Source organism: Schistocerca cancellata, chromosome 3 (assembly GCF_023864275.1).
Source record: "Schistocerca cancellata isolate TAMUIC-IGC-003103 chromosome 3, iqSchCanc2.1, whole genome shotgun sequence".
Taxonomy (NCBI): domain Eukaryota; kingdom Metazoa; phylum Arthropoda; class Insecta; order Orthoptera; family Acrididae; genus Schistocerca; species Schistocerca cancellata.
This window is the reverse complement of record NC_064628.1, coordinates 902960309-902974000: the sequence shown is the minus strand read 5'-3', so window position 1 is coordinate 902974000 and position 13692 is coordinate 902960309. Positions and strand designations below refer to the sequence as shown.

Genomic DNA, 13692 nt, shown 5'->3' with positions numbered 1-13692 from the left:
AGAGAACAGAAGCTTTCGAAATGTGATGCAACACAAGAATGCTGAAGATTAAATGGGTAGTTCACATAACTAATGAGGAGGTACTGAATAGAATTGGGAAGAAGAGAAATCTGCGGCACAACTTGACTAGAAGAAGGGATTGGTTGGCAGGACGTGTTCTGAGGCATCGAGGGATCACCAATTTAGTATTGGAGTGCTGCAGGGAGGGTAAAAATCGCAGAGAGAGACCAAGAGATGAATACACGAACCAGATAAAGAAGGATGTAGGTTGCAGTAGGTACTGGGAGATGAAGAAGCTTGCACAGGATAGTGTAGCATGGAGAGCTGCATCAAACCAGTCTCTGGACTGAAGACCACAACAACATAGAGGGAGCATGGTTCAATATTTGTCGAGGGGGCTTCAAGCAACTTATTGAGTCCATCCCATGTCAAGTTTCTGCACTATGCCGAGCAAAAGAAGGTCTGACATGATATTAGGAGATATCCCATGACTTGTCACCTCATTGTAATCCACAGTTCCTTGATTATTCTTATAGACATGTATGAAAAAAATATGCAGATGCATATTGTTTGCTATGAAAAAATCATTCTGTGACAAAATATATAATGCAGAAAATAAAAGCAAAGTCGTGCGGGATGTTAAAGAATAAGAAACTAGAATAGGCAGACAAAATACAAATCAAAGATGGGGGTGGAAAAATTGAAAGCCCTCAGCAGCCAATTTTGTAAATGATTATTTCTCTGGTATTGCAAAGAAGCTGCTGAAAAATGTGCCTAAAATGTAACACATGTAGCACCCACAATGATTTACACAGCAAGCAAGAACTTTAAGTCAGGAAGGCAGTACATTGATTAAACAAATAAGAAGTCAGCAGGCACAGACGGCATTCCAGTCCCAGTTCTGAAGTTGTGCATAGATAGCATACAAGATCTGTTTACAAAGATAACAAATGGGTCCTCTAGATCAGGTATTTTTCCTAGAGCACGGATTGCATGCTTGATTTGTGCCCTTACTAACGAAAGGTAGGCTTATGTGGAGAATATTAAGAACTATTGGTCAGTTTCACTACTGTCTTAATTCTCAAACATAATAGAAATAGTCATGATAGATATACTAATCAGTTACATGAATAAATACAAGCTTCCAGCAAAGCACACTTTGCTTACCGAAGCAGGATGAGTACAGTATTGGTCATTACATAGTTCCCAAAATGGTACTTGAAGCTCTTGACAAAGAAGAGTGTATTATGGGTATATTTTGGGATTGTCCATGGTGTTTGACACTGCTGACCACAACTAAACAAATTAGAAGTACTAGGTATAAGATGAATACCTAAGGAGTGATTCCAGGCTTACCTGGAAAATGGATTGCAAAGGCTAGAGGTAGTTCACACATCTGACGATGATTAATTTTTAGTAATACAATTGTAAGGCAAGAAATGTATAAACATAGCTGTTCCTAAGGCAGTGGATTGGGTCGACTTCTGTTATTAGATATCAATAGCTTTTGCAATAGTATAAAACATGCAGAAAAAGTTCTCTTTTCTGTTGATGGCAACATCTTAGTCACTGATTAAACACCAGAACTTTATGTATACCATCTGGCAGTATGTAATAAAGTAATGTTGAATGTAAAGAAAACAAATGGTGTGCATTTCAGCATATTAAGAGGAAGAACAACAGTTGTGTTAGCATACATGATCTATAACCGTATAAAAAAACAAAGTATTTTGGGATGGAAATTGTCATCTAGCATGCTACAGTCTGGAACCGCGTGACCACTACGGCCGAAGATTCGAATCCTGCATCGGGCATGGATGTGTGTGATGTCCTTATGTTAGTTAGGTTTAAGTAGTTCTAAGTTCTAGGGGACTGATGACCTCAGAAGTTAAGTCCCATAGTGCTCAGAGCCATTTTTTTGTCATCTAACATGGAATCAACACCCAAAGATACTGGCAGAAAGAATGCCATCAGTATGTTGTGCTCTTCGTTTAGTAAACTAGATAAAAAGTCAGTAGTGTCATATGTCAGTGAGGAACTACAACTTCCATCACAGGGCAGGAGCATGTAGGAACTATGGCTCAAGTTTAAAAGATTAGTTGACCACGTGCTGGATAGGTATGTACCCAGTAGAACAGTTCATATTGGGAGGGTACATCCATGGTATATGGTCCCTGTAAAGAAACTTCTAAAGAAACAGAGATCACTGCATAATAGGTTTAAAACAAAGTATGGGGCTATAGGTAAAGAGATACAGAAAGAAGCACCTTTGGCTGTCAAGAGAACACTGCGTGATGCCTTCGGTGACTAGCATAGCAAAATACTGTCAAATGACATTTCACAAAATCTGAGGAAATTCTGGTCAAATGTGAAGGCCGTTAGTGGCACCAAAGTGTCCAGTCCCTTGGAAGAGAAAGTGAACTCGATTGATATATCTACAATTATATTGACATTCTATAAACGTGGGATAACAACCAAATCCTTAATTTTGTGGTTGCTTCAGGGTAGAAAGTTGATACCATACAAAAGTGATGATGTGAAGAAGTCATCAAGTGGTGACTTCACTCTCACTGTCTCTACACCCATCTCTTTCACCATCGCCATCTTTGCTTGAGACAGACTGATTTCTGCCACAGCCTCAACCCTATTTCGATTTAGATCTCCTACTCCTTCACCTTCATAAGAATTTTTAATCTTTGTTCGAAGGCTACATTTATTACTGTATGTAGTAGCAATAAAAAAATCGGTTATTTCAGAAATTGGTTATTTTGACAAGTTCTAAGAGTCAACTTGAACTGGAGACAAAAAAACGAGGTACAACTCAAATATAAAGTCTATTAGTGGCACCAGAGTTAGTGTCCATTCCTTAGTTAGTGAATGAGACAGGAACTGAAATTGAAGGTAGCAAAGGTGAAAAGCTTAACTCTGTTTACAAATGTTCCTTTACAAAGGAAAACCCAGGATTATTGCTCCAATTTAACACTTGTACCACCAAAAAGATGAGTGAAATAACAGGGTTACCAGAAATTCTGGAAATCGGGGAATATTAGTGAATTACAAATGTGTCAGGGAAATTTGAAAAAAAAAAAAAAAAAAAAAAAAAAAGAAAACACTGGAAATCTCATTTTTGTCTCAGTAGATGGAATGGTTTGTTTACTGAGGTGTCATGCATCGTCACTGGCTGAGCGCCACTTCCCTACTCCCTCATTCTTATTGCTTCTCCCCTTCCTACCACTCCCCTCAGCTTGCAGTCAGTGCTGCCACCACCACTTCTTGCCGCCAGCCTAGCAGTTGACGATGAGAGAAAGGGAGGCACGAGGAGTGGTTTGTTTGGATCTGATTCTCAGGGAATGTTGACGCAGAGGCCAGAGGTAGTGGTCAAGTGTGCTTGAGTTGTGCCTGAGAGACATTACTAAAACTGATAAAGGAAATTAATGCGATTACTTAAATTAATCTTTTTAAAAGGCAGCAGAAATGTTCTTCGTATGTAATGGTTACTACACAGTTAAAGATTACTTAGTGAATAATAATGAACAAGGATAATGTGGTGTCACCGCCAGACACCACACTTGCTAGGTGGTAGCTTTAAATCAGCCGCGGTCCATTAGTACATGTCGGACCCGCGTGTCGCCACTGTCAGTAATTGCAGACCTAGCGCCACCACATGGCAGGTCTAAAAAGATGGACTAGCACTCGCCCAGTTGTACGACGACTTTGCTAGCGACTACACTGACGAAGCCTTTCTCTCATTTGCCGAGAGACAGTTAGAATAGCCTTCAGCGAAGTCCATGGCTACGACCTAGCAAGGCGCCATTAACCATATCTGGAGAGAGTCTCACTTGTATCGTCAATAGTGATGTACCACAAGGATGAATTAAAGTTAAGTAAACAGACGATACGTACTTTTCTTTAGTGCATTCATACGTATCCTGTTCCAGAACTCACGCCAGCCGGCGTGTGTGTACGCGTGCCTTTCGGTTACCCGTCACTGTGGACTGGCTGTCTTGTCAGTCCACTACAGATAACTACAGCATTCTGTCACATTACATTATGTGATCACGGTGTATGCTTTTACAAGGAAATCGTGTGTAAAGATTTAAAGTGCATGGTAGTAATGTCTTGTCATTTTGCTTAGTTCAACATCTCTCTCACCAAGGGGAGATACTGGTTCAGTTTTTCAGGTGGACTGAGGAGAGGACATGAAGATACGCGTGGAGCATAGTAGCACATTTATGGGCCTGGAGTCATTTTCCGAACAGACAGGAGTTTGTGAAAGGTCTCTTCATTGTCCAGGAGTCAAAGGTGGATTTTTTTTAGTGCGTGCAGTGGCAAAAAATGAAGTTGTTTTTTATGATAAAAGTTATCTGAAGTATATTATATTTAAATCAAAGAATGTTCTTCAATAGGGACCAGACAAATGAGTCAGTGCAGCTGTTGAGAAAGTAACCTGATATTTGGGGGGATAGGCTTTGCTCTGTCCGGCCATCCTGGGCCGAAAGCTTTATTTGTGACAGTCGTTTTGTTGTGCCTATCTGCGACTCAATCTCCCATATATGGTGAGTGGCAACTGTCCTTTCCATAATATTGTTACATTCCATCCTGGTTTAAGTTCTCAGTGGTTTTCCTAAATTATTTCAGGCAGATACTCTGAGATGGTTCCTTTACCTGTCGTATCCTCTATGTGTACATAAATTTTGATTTATTGTATTACCATTACAGTTCCTTTATAATCACAGAATGATGGTCGGATGAATAAATAAACAAGTAAATACAATAAAATAAAGCAGTTGGTCCTATAAATCATGATTTAGTAAATAGTTTGTATCCCAATGCTCTGGCAATGGTCACCCCATTAACTAAACAGAATTGCAACAAGATACTGCCTGTAAAAAATTTATAGTGAATACAGTCAGTAGCACATTGTAAGTATGTGTTTATCTGCAATACATTCATCCACAGTGACAATGTGTCTGCTATAATTCGATCACATTATAAGGCAAGTTAGGTCTAAGATAGTAAATACAATTTATACACACTATTATTTTGAGATAATAATTCAGTACATGCTGTATATTAATAATCCATTCATTTTATGAAAAGGTTGTGCCACATCTCCTTGTGAAACACAGGACCAATTTTATCCAAACTTGGCATACTTACACCTTACTGCCAGGCAACGGTCACTGTGGAGCAAGAAACACCTACCTATCACAGTTCAGGAGACATGCTCATAAACAGTGAGATGCATGAAAAACTGGTGCATTACATATGACAGTTAAATGTATTACTTCTGTGCTACTGACTGTATTCACTATAAATTTTTTACAGGCAGTATCTTGTTGCAATTCTGTTTAGTTAATACGGTGACCATTGCCAGAGCATTCGGATACCAAAGGATTTCCAGATTGTTTTTCTCTTTTCTGCATGTGCCATTTGGTGCAGCTTGGTAGTATGTGCCAAAACATCTTGGTGTAAAGATGATAGTGCCATTCTGTTCATTGTAAGTATGTGCTTATCTGCAATACATTTATCCACAGTGACAACGTGTCTGCTATAATTCGATCATCTATCCTCATTCACCTCTCAGTATGCATCACAGACTTCAGTATTACAACATGAAGCCTTCCAACAGCAGACATTAGTCCCACAGGAACACCACTTAAGTTTCCATATAACTAACACAAAAAGAGTTCACCTGCCAATTACCTGCAATGATAGATAACATGTTCCAACTCGTCATTATATCAGTAAAATAAAACAATCCTGAGGGGACTTGATGTGCCAGTAGTGCAAATAGGAGAACGTCAACAACTGAATTATTGACATCTGAGGTCATATATAAAATATGCAAGTGGCAAGACACAGTCAATGTGTTCTCCGTGCAGTAGCAATAGAAATACTATCAATGACAATGCTGCCAAAGCAGAGTTACTAAACACAGCCTTCTGAAATTCCTTCACCAAAGAAGACAATAGATATTCTCAGAGTAGTGAAGCAACTTAAATCACTCAATAAAAGCAGTCCAGACTGTGTACCAGTTAGGTTCCTTTCAATCTATGCAGATGCAGTAGCTCCATACTTAACGATCATTTACAACCACTCGTGCGATGAAAAGATCCATACTCAAAGACTGGAAAGTTGCACAGGTTTCACCAACATTCAAGAAAGACAGCAGGAATAATCCTCTAAATTACAGGCTCATATGATTAATGTTGACATGGAGCAGGATTTTGGAACGTATATTGTGTTCAAACATTATGAATTATCTGTACAAGAACAGTCTATTGACACACAGTCAACAAGGGTTTAGAAAACATTGCTCTTGTGAAACACATCTAGCTCTTTACTCTGCTGCTATTGAAAAGGGATTTCAAATTGATTCTGTATTTCTAGATTTGCAGAAGGCTTTTGACGCTGTAACTCACAAGTGGCTTGTAGTCAAATTGTATGCTTGTGGAATATTGTCTCAGTAATATGACTGGATTTGTGATTTTCTGTGAGAGAGACACAAATCGTAATAACTGACAGACAGTCTTAGAGTAAAATAGAGGTGTCTTCTGGGGTTCCCCAAGGTAGTGTTATATGTCCTCTGCTGCCGCTTATCTATATAAGTGATTTAGAAGACAATCTGAGCAGCCATCTTAGGCTGTTTGCAGATGATGCTGTCATTTATCGTGTTGTAAAATCATTAGAAGATCAAAACAAATTATAAAATGATTTAGAGAAGATGGTGTGAAAATTGACAATTGACCCTAAGTAATGAAAAGTATGAGGTCATCCATACAAATGCTAAAATGAATCCATTAAACTTAAGTTACAGGATGAAACTGTCAAATCTAAAGGCCATAAATTCTATTAAATACCTAGGAATTACAATTGTGAACAACTTAAATGGGAAAGAACACTGAGAAAATGTTGTGGGGAAGACGAACCAAAGACTGTTTTATTGGCAGAACACTTAGAAGATGCAACAGATGTACTAGAGAGACTGGCTACACTACACTTGTTCATCCTCTTTTTGGAGTACTGCTGCATGGTGTGGGATCCTTACCAGATAGGATGGAGTACCTCAAGAAAGTTCAAAGAATAGCAGCACATTTTGTGTTATTGAGAAATAGGGGAGAGAGAGTGACTGTCATGATACAGGATTTCGGGTGGACATCATTAAAACAAAGACATTTCTTGTTGTGGTGGAAGTCTCGCAAAGCTACAAACACCAACTTTCTTCTCTGAGTGCAAAATTATTTTGTTGATGCCAGCCTACATAGGAAGAAACAATCAACGTAATAAAATAACGGGAATCAGAGCTCACACAGAAAGATATAGGTGTTCGTTTTTTCCATGTCTTGTTTGAGATTGGTATAATAGACAATTATTGTGAAAGTGGTTTGATGAATTCTCTGCCAAGCACTTAAGTGTGATTTGTAGAGTATCCTTCTGTATGTAGATGTAGACGATGATGCACGCACAGATGGTGAAGATTTCTAATGACTGTGTAGTGTGGACCGTTCATGTCTTCCCTAAATCCAGCCACTTTTATTCCATATACATTAATAAATCACGGGTGCTAAACAGGGCACCTGCAAATTAGTGCCCTCCACCTCCCCCCCACCCCCTCCTCACACACACACACACACACACACACACACACACACAGAGAGAGAGAGAGAGAGAGAGAGAGAGAGAGAGAGAGAGAGAGAGAGAGAGAGATGTAAAACTCCGATTCTGAAAAAAACAGCTTCAAGCACCTGAGTACTTTGAAGTGTTACTAGCTGCTGAAGTAGCAAAGCAGGAGCTGGCACTCCTCCACAAAAGATATCAAATTGCATAGATTTTTACTTTTAAATAACAGGAGCACAAATGAATTCATGAGGGAGGGGGGGGGGGGATGCCTTTTAATAGGAAGAGATCAGTCATCTAGCTCAAGCAGTGAAAGCTTTTTATTGGAAGTTGATGTGCTAGTGCATAAAGTAATGAAGAAACAAATTTTTATAATAAATTTGATATGTTGAAAGACAGTGGCTACACAAGAAGTTTTCATGACTTTATGAGGACTCTCTGTTGTCATGTGGAAAATCCAACAAGAAACATCAAGCACATTAATAGATCACATTTTGTCAAATATACATGCAGAGAGACAAAACGTTCAGGTTGTGAATACTGTTGTTGCAGGCCAGTTTTGACAAACAATTGAACTGTGAGATGATATAAAAATTGAGACCAAAATAATGGCTGAACTTAGACAATGTAAACTTGGCAATTTGAGTGGGCTAGCAATTTTGTAGAAAGCAGAAAAGTGGGATGATGTGTATATAAAGGCCAGTTTAGAAAAGAGCTGGGAATCTTTCTCTGTTGCTCTAAAACACCACATAGATGTACCCTGTCCTAAAATTAGGGGTAAACCAAACAAAAACGGTGCACCATAGAAGTTTAAAAAAGCAAGAAATGAACTGATTGAGCTGTATTAAAATTACCGTAAAGATAAAGGACAGGACAGCCATGAGGGTTACAGTTGCAAGAAAGAATAAAGCATACACTAGGATGATGAGAGAAGCAAAGGCTAGCCAACAAAAACTTTAAATACAAATTTAGTCTAACATCTATAAAACAGCCTGGAATTATATAAATGAGAGAACAGGAAAGAGTCACATATCCTGAGAGATACAACTGTAAAACTGATAAGGGGGTAAAAGAAGTGACGGATCCACAGGTATGTAATATTTTCAATCAGCACTATGCAGCTATAGCCAAGAAACTTTTAAAACAAAACATCAATGCCAAAGAGCATGGAAAGTCCCAAAAGGATGGCTGACAACTTATACCTACTCCGTACATATGAACTGAAAGTTTCAGAAACAGAGCACTAAAAAAGTAACAAATGCAGAGGCTGTAGATGGCATATCAGCAAAACTGGTTTTGACATTGTGCTAGATATATTGCAAATGTCTGAATTTATTCACCTTCAATCATTTTACTTGTTACTGATGTAATTATTTAAATACAAAGCTAAATACATAAAATTTCATGGTATTTGCATGACACATTGTTACATATTTGAAAATTATATATACAGGAAACTCGTGACGAGTAATTTATTACAGCGTAGAATGATGGTAGTCAGAAGTTCATTTCATTTAAATCTGATTCATCATACTCCTTTATGGAGTAGTATGCTTCCTCCTTAAACCACTCTGATAGAACATCCCTAACTGTATTAAAGGGAACAGAATGGGCAGCCTTCGGGAGTCTACTGAAATATCTGGGGCCTAGATATTTGTGGCTATTGTGAACCTTAGCTAGCCTGCTGTAGGGTATATCAATTGATTGCCCATTTCTTGTGTTGTTATCATGTACAGACATCTTAAGGTTAAAATTATTTAAATTCTTTTTCACACTGAGAAGGCAACTATACATATAGAGGCTTGTGACTGTCATAATATTGAGGTCTTTAAAGTGATCATTGCAGGATTCTTGTGGAGTCAGTGCTGCTATACATCTGATAGCTTTTTTTTGCCACTTGAGCACAGTTCTTGAGCTGGGGCCATTACCCCATAGAAGAGTTCCATAGGCAAGGGGGGGGAGGGGGGGTGGAAAAATGCAAAATACGCATATACTAGTAAAGTTTTGCTTACATTATTCCTTTGTTAGAGCAGCATATAAATTACTCAAGAAAGTTTTGAGCACAATTTTTCTGTATGACTCATCCATCTAAGTTTCTGATATATGTGGAAACCTAATAGTTTGTTTGTTTTTTGATGTTCATTGGAGACACTTAAATCGGAAACAGTATCTTCAGTTTTCTTGTTATTAATTTGTAAATAATTTGTCTGGAACCAGTTAGTGCATTGGTCCACTGCTACATTTACATTATGTCACAGCTCCTCTGGATCATCAGCTTGTGTGGTTAGAGTTGTATCAAAATCTGCATACAGTTCTGCCTGACAAGGCAAAATGAGGGTAAGTCATTTATATACCGGTATACAATGAACAGGACTAGACCCAGTACTGAGCCCTGTGGGACACGTTGTGTAACAGTTTAGGAGTCTGACCTGTGGTTGTTTATAGTTACCATCTGCTTTCTGTTGCTTTGGTATGACTCAATAAGATGAAGAGCATCCTCTCCAACTCCGTAGTATTGGAGCTTTTTTACACGTATATTATGGGAGACAGTGTCAAAAGATTTCTTCAAATCTCAAAGAGTTGCACAGGGTGTTTTTCTTAGATTCAAGAGAGTTATATATTTCTGTGATGACATTCTCAACTGCTGTGACAGTGGAAAGATGAGGTCTGAAATCATATTGTGAGGAGCTAAGTAGATTATTTTTCTTGAAGTGCTGGGTCATCTGTTAGTGCATACAATTTTTGATATGGTTGGTATGAGTGAGATGGCATGGCATGCCTTATCATCTTTTGTATGGATAGGAGTCCACAAAAGAAAGTCTCATAAAGGATTGCAATAACGTGTAAAGTTTGTTGGAAGTCACTAAGTGCTCTCATTCTCAAATACTGGATGAATGAAGTCGGTGTATTTGCATGCTGTCAGTTTGCTGCCTGAAAACAGGCAGGCTGTAATAATTCCTATGTTGAACTTTTAACATGAGATTATTGCTTTTGATGAGTAAATTACACAGCAGCATTTTAAATTGCGTCCATAATTACATTAAATATTGAAAATGAAATTTTTGTTGCCTTTATGCTACATTTGGTATACCAGGTTCTGGGATAGAGTTTTAGTAGTATAGATGACCACACTTAACATGACATTTACTTATTTGATCTGAACATGTTTAGCACTTGAACCAAAACCAGTTATTAAGGTAAAATAAAGTGTGACATTATAATGCAATACATTTCAATTAGATACTCATTTTCCAAATACTGACCACGATGCTCACTGCGTGGTTCCATCTTGAGAAACTCACAACAGTTGGAAACAGATGAAATATGTTTTCAAAAATTATTGTCGATTTATTTACTTGTGCATTTTGCAATCGCAGATCAGACTTCAAGTCTACGTATTTGTGATCCCCTGTCCAATCGTGTACCGAGCATTGTGGCCACACCAGTCTCACTGTACTGGACCCACATTTGGGAGGACCAGAGTTTGTTGCCTGTCCGGTCACCTTGACTTGAATTTTCCATGGTTTCCCCAACCAGACGAATCCTGTGATGGTTCCTCAATTAAGCCATGGCCAACTTCCAGCCCTATCCTTGCCTAATCCTCTCCTACTTTCTTAATGTTTTATATACATGTGTGTGCGTTATTTCTGTAACATATCTGACAATGTCTGGTACTATTGTACTAAATCAGTGCTTCACAACCATTCTGAGACAGTTACCTCTGAGTGCAATCAAACATTTGGTAGTACCCCTCTGCCCCCCCCCCCCCTCCTCTCCATGCACACGTGTTGCAGTCATCAACAGTAACACCCACCTAACTAAATTACAGAATACAGTGAATTTTCCTTGAACACTTACAATTTTAAAATCACGGAAGTTTAATGGTGTTTAGTTTGTTGTAGGTATTTTGATTTTTGTTAAACCACAGACTAATGAGTCAGTGAGGCAATTGATACATCATATCTGTAACAAACCTTTTTTTTATTGAATGATGAAGCAGTTCTCTGTGTATTCAGAGAGTTACATACAGCTGTTTGTTAGAAGAAAGCTAACTATCTACATAGAGGACAGATGCTCACTACTAAGTATGCTTCCTCTGAACCACTCCTCTCTGTAGTGACACTTGCTTCATACACATCCTACATTCCCATTTAAAATCAACCAAATTAAAATGTGTGCACTATACTTGAAGGTGTACTATTTGTAAGTCAACATATTGCAAGACTTGTAACAGTGCTTCTGAACTGGCAGGAGTGAAGACTTTTGCAATTTCAACATTTTGTTCATGTAGGACCCAGCATAGCATCCATTTTGCTTCATGAAGTGTTTGTTTACAAATCTGTCACAGCATATATTTTGATGACTAGTTTTGAACTAATTGGTTCAATCTCCAGTCTGACCGACTGTGGCAGCACTGAAAGTGCCTCATCTTAATGACAACCATCTAAAAGTGGCAATGATGGTAGATGAATGTCATAATATACATATGCTCACTATACAAGTCAAGAGTCAAACTCAAGTTGGGAACCACTGTACTAAATGGTCTGTGAAATGACAAAAGGCAAATTTGAACTCATGCGTATGTTGTTACTCAGTTGATAGAATGAATAACCACCTAGTTAATATTGATACTTAATTTATGATTCGCATGTAGTGAATAACATTTGTTTAAATCGAAGAATAGACCGGGTCTGCGCAAAAGCAGTCCCGACTATCAAAAATAATGCACCCGAGTTACCCACATTAGGGGTAATCGCAGGGGTCAGCCCAACCAAAGTGCAATGGTAGAGCCTCGTCCTGGAGGAACCGCCTTCGTCATCACGGTATCCCCTGTGCCAGGTAAGTATGCCTTATTTGTGAAAACGTTCAATTTTATGTCACACAGGGTACATCAAAAATCGAGTGCGTATGACTATTCACATTGTGTGGGCCACTCCTTCAATACACACAGCCAGTAAATTTAGAGAATTATTTGTCTTCCGACAACGCTATTCCATTTCATCGGGGGTGGGGTAACAGCTCTAAAGACGCCTTTAGATGAAAACTGTGTTCCTTCAACCCGCAGCAGTTCGGTCTAATTGGACCGACTAGTTCCCTTCAGCGACAGCAGATGGCTTCCGAATGGAGGAGGGGGTGGGGGGGGGGGGGGGGTGAGCTAGGGGAAAGGGGTCAAATACGGATTGGCTGATCAGCAGTGATGCCAAAGCACAATATATGGATGTGATATTAATATTGCATATGGTGGAAGGTCCAATTTAAGTAAGGGTGTGAAGAGTGGTAAATGGGTAAGTTATGTTAAATCGAAGGAAGATAACAAGAAAATTGACACCTTTTTTTGTCAAGTCTGGAAATGTTGACAGTGACATAATTAGGGCTGAATCCCTGTTTACTTTCTTTTTGTTGGAATACAGTGTGCCCATAAGTGCAACTGATCATACTGGTGCTTTATTTAAGATGTTTCCCACATCAGAAGTTGCAAAGAAATATAGTGTGGTTGCACAAAAACAACATGCATTGTAAATAAAATGGCAAAAAATTGGACAATCTGAAGTTCTTATATGCCATCAGAATGGACTATTTTCGGCGACAACAGATGGAAGCAATGATACGAATGCCAAGTTGTATCCTGTTTTCTATGCTATCCTGTATTCTATTCTATGCTATGCTATTACACAGGAAAAAGTAGTGAGTGCTATGCTATCCTTAACCAACATTAGATGGGGACTCATCAGGGCATAACACAGGTAACCTGATGCTATCACAGCTGCATTCTCATAACATACCAATTGAAAAGTATGTGGTGGTCTCCTGAGACAATGCTCCCATTATGATAGGACACAAAAATGTGCTTTCAGCAGTTCTGAGCAAAGTTCAGCCAGGTATCCCCATTATAGGTTGCATTTGCCACCTGATTAATCTAGCAGCTGAAAAAGGTGCTGGAAGATTAAAGTGGATGAGATTCTTGTTGGTATATTTTATTTCTTAGAGAAGATTGTCAATAGAAAAGGATGCTTTTGGAAATTTCAGAACTTGCACAATAAAGGGGCAAGGAAAATTGTGAAGCATGTATGT

At 38.7% G+C, this 13692-nt stretch overlaps 1 non-coding gene across 1 annotated transcript; it reads right to left on the bottom strand.

Annotated features, from left to right (window-relative positions):
* Positions 1-12304: 12304 nt before the first annotated feature.
* Positions 12305-12467, bottom strand: LOC126178482 (U1 spliceosomal RNA). The gene has a single exon (XR_007536379.1). It is a non-coding gene; the product is annotated as a U1 spliceosomal RNA (small nuclear RNA).
* Between the last annotated feature and the right edge of the window lie 1225 nt (positions 12468-13692).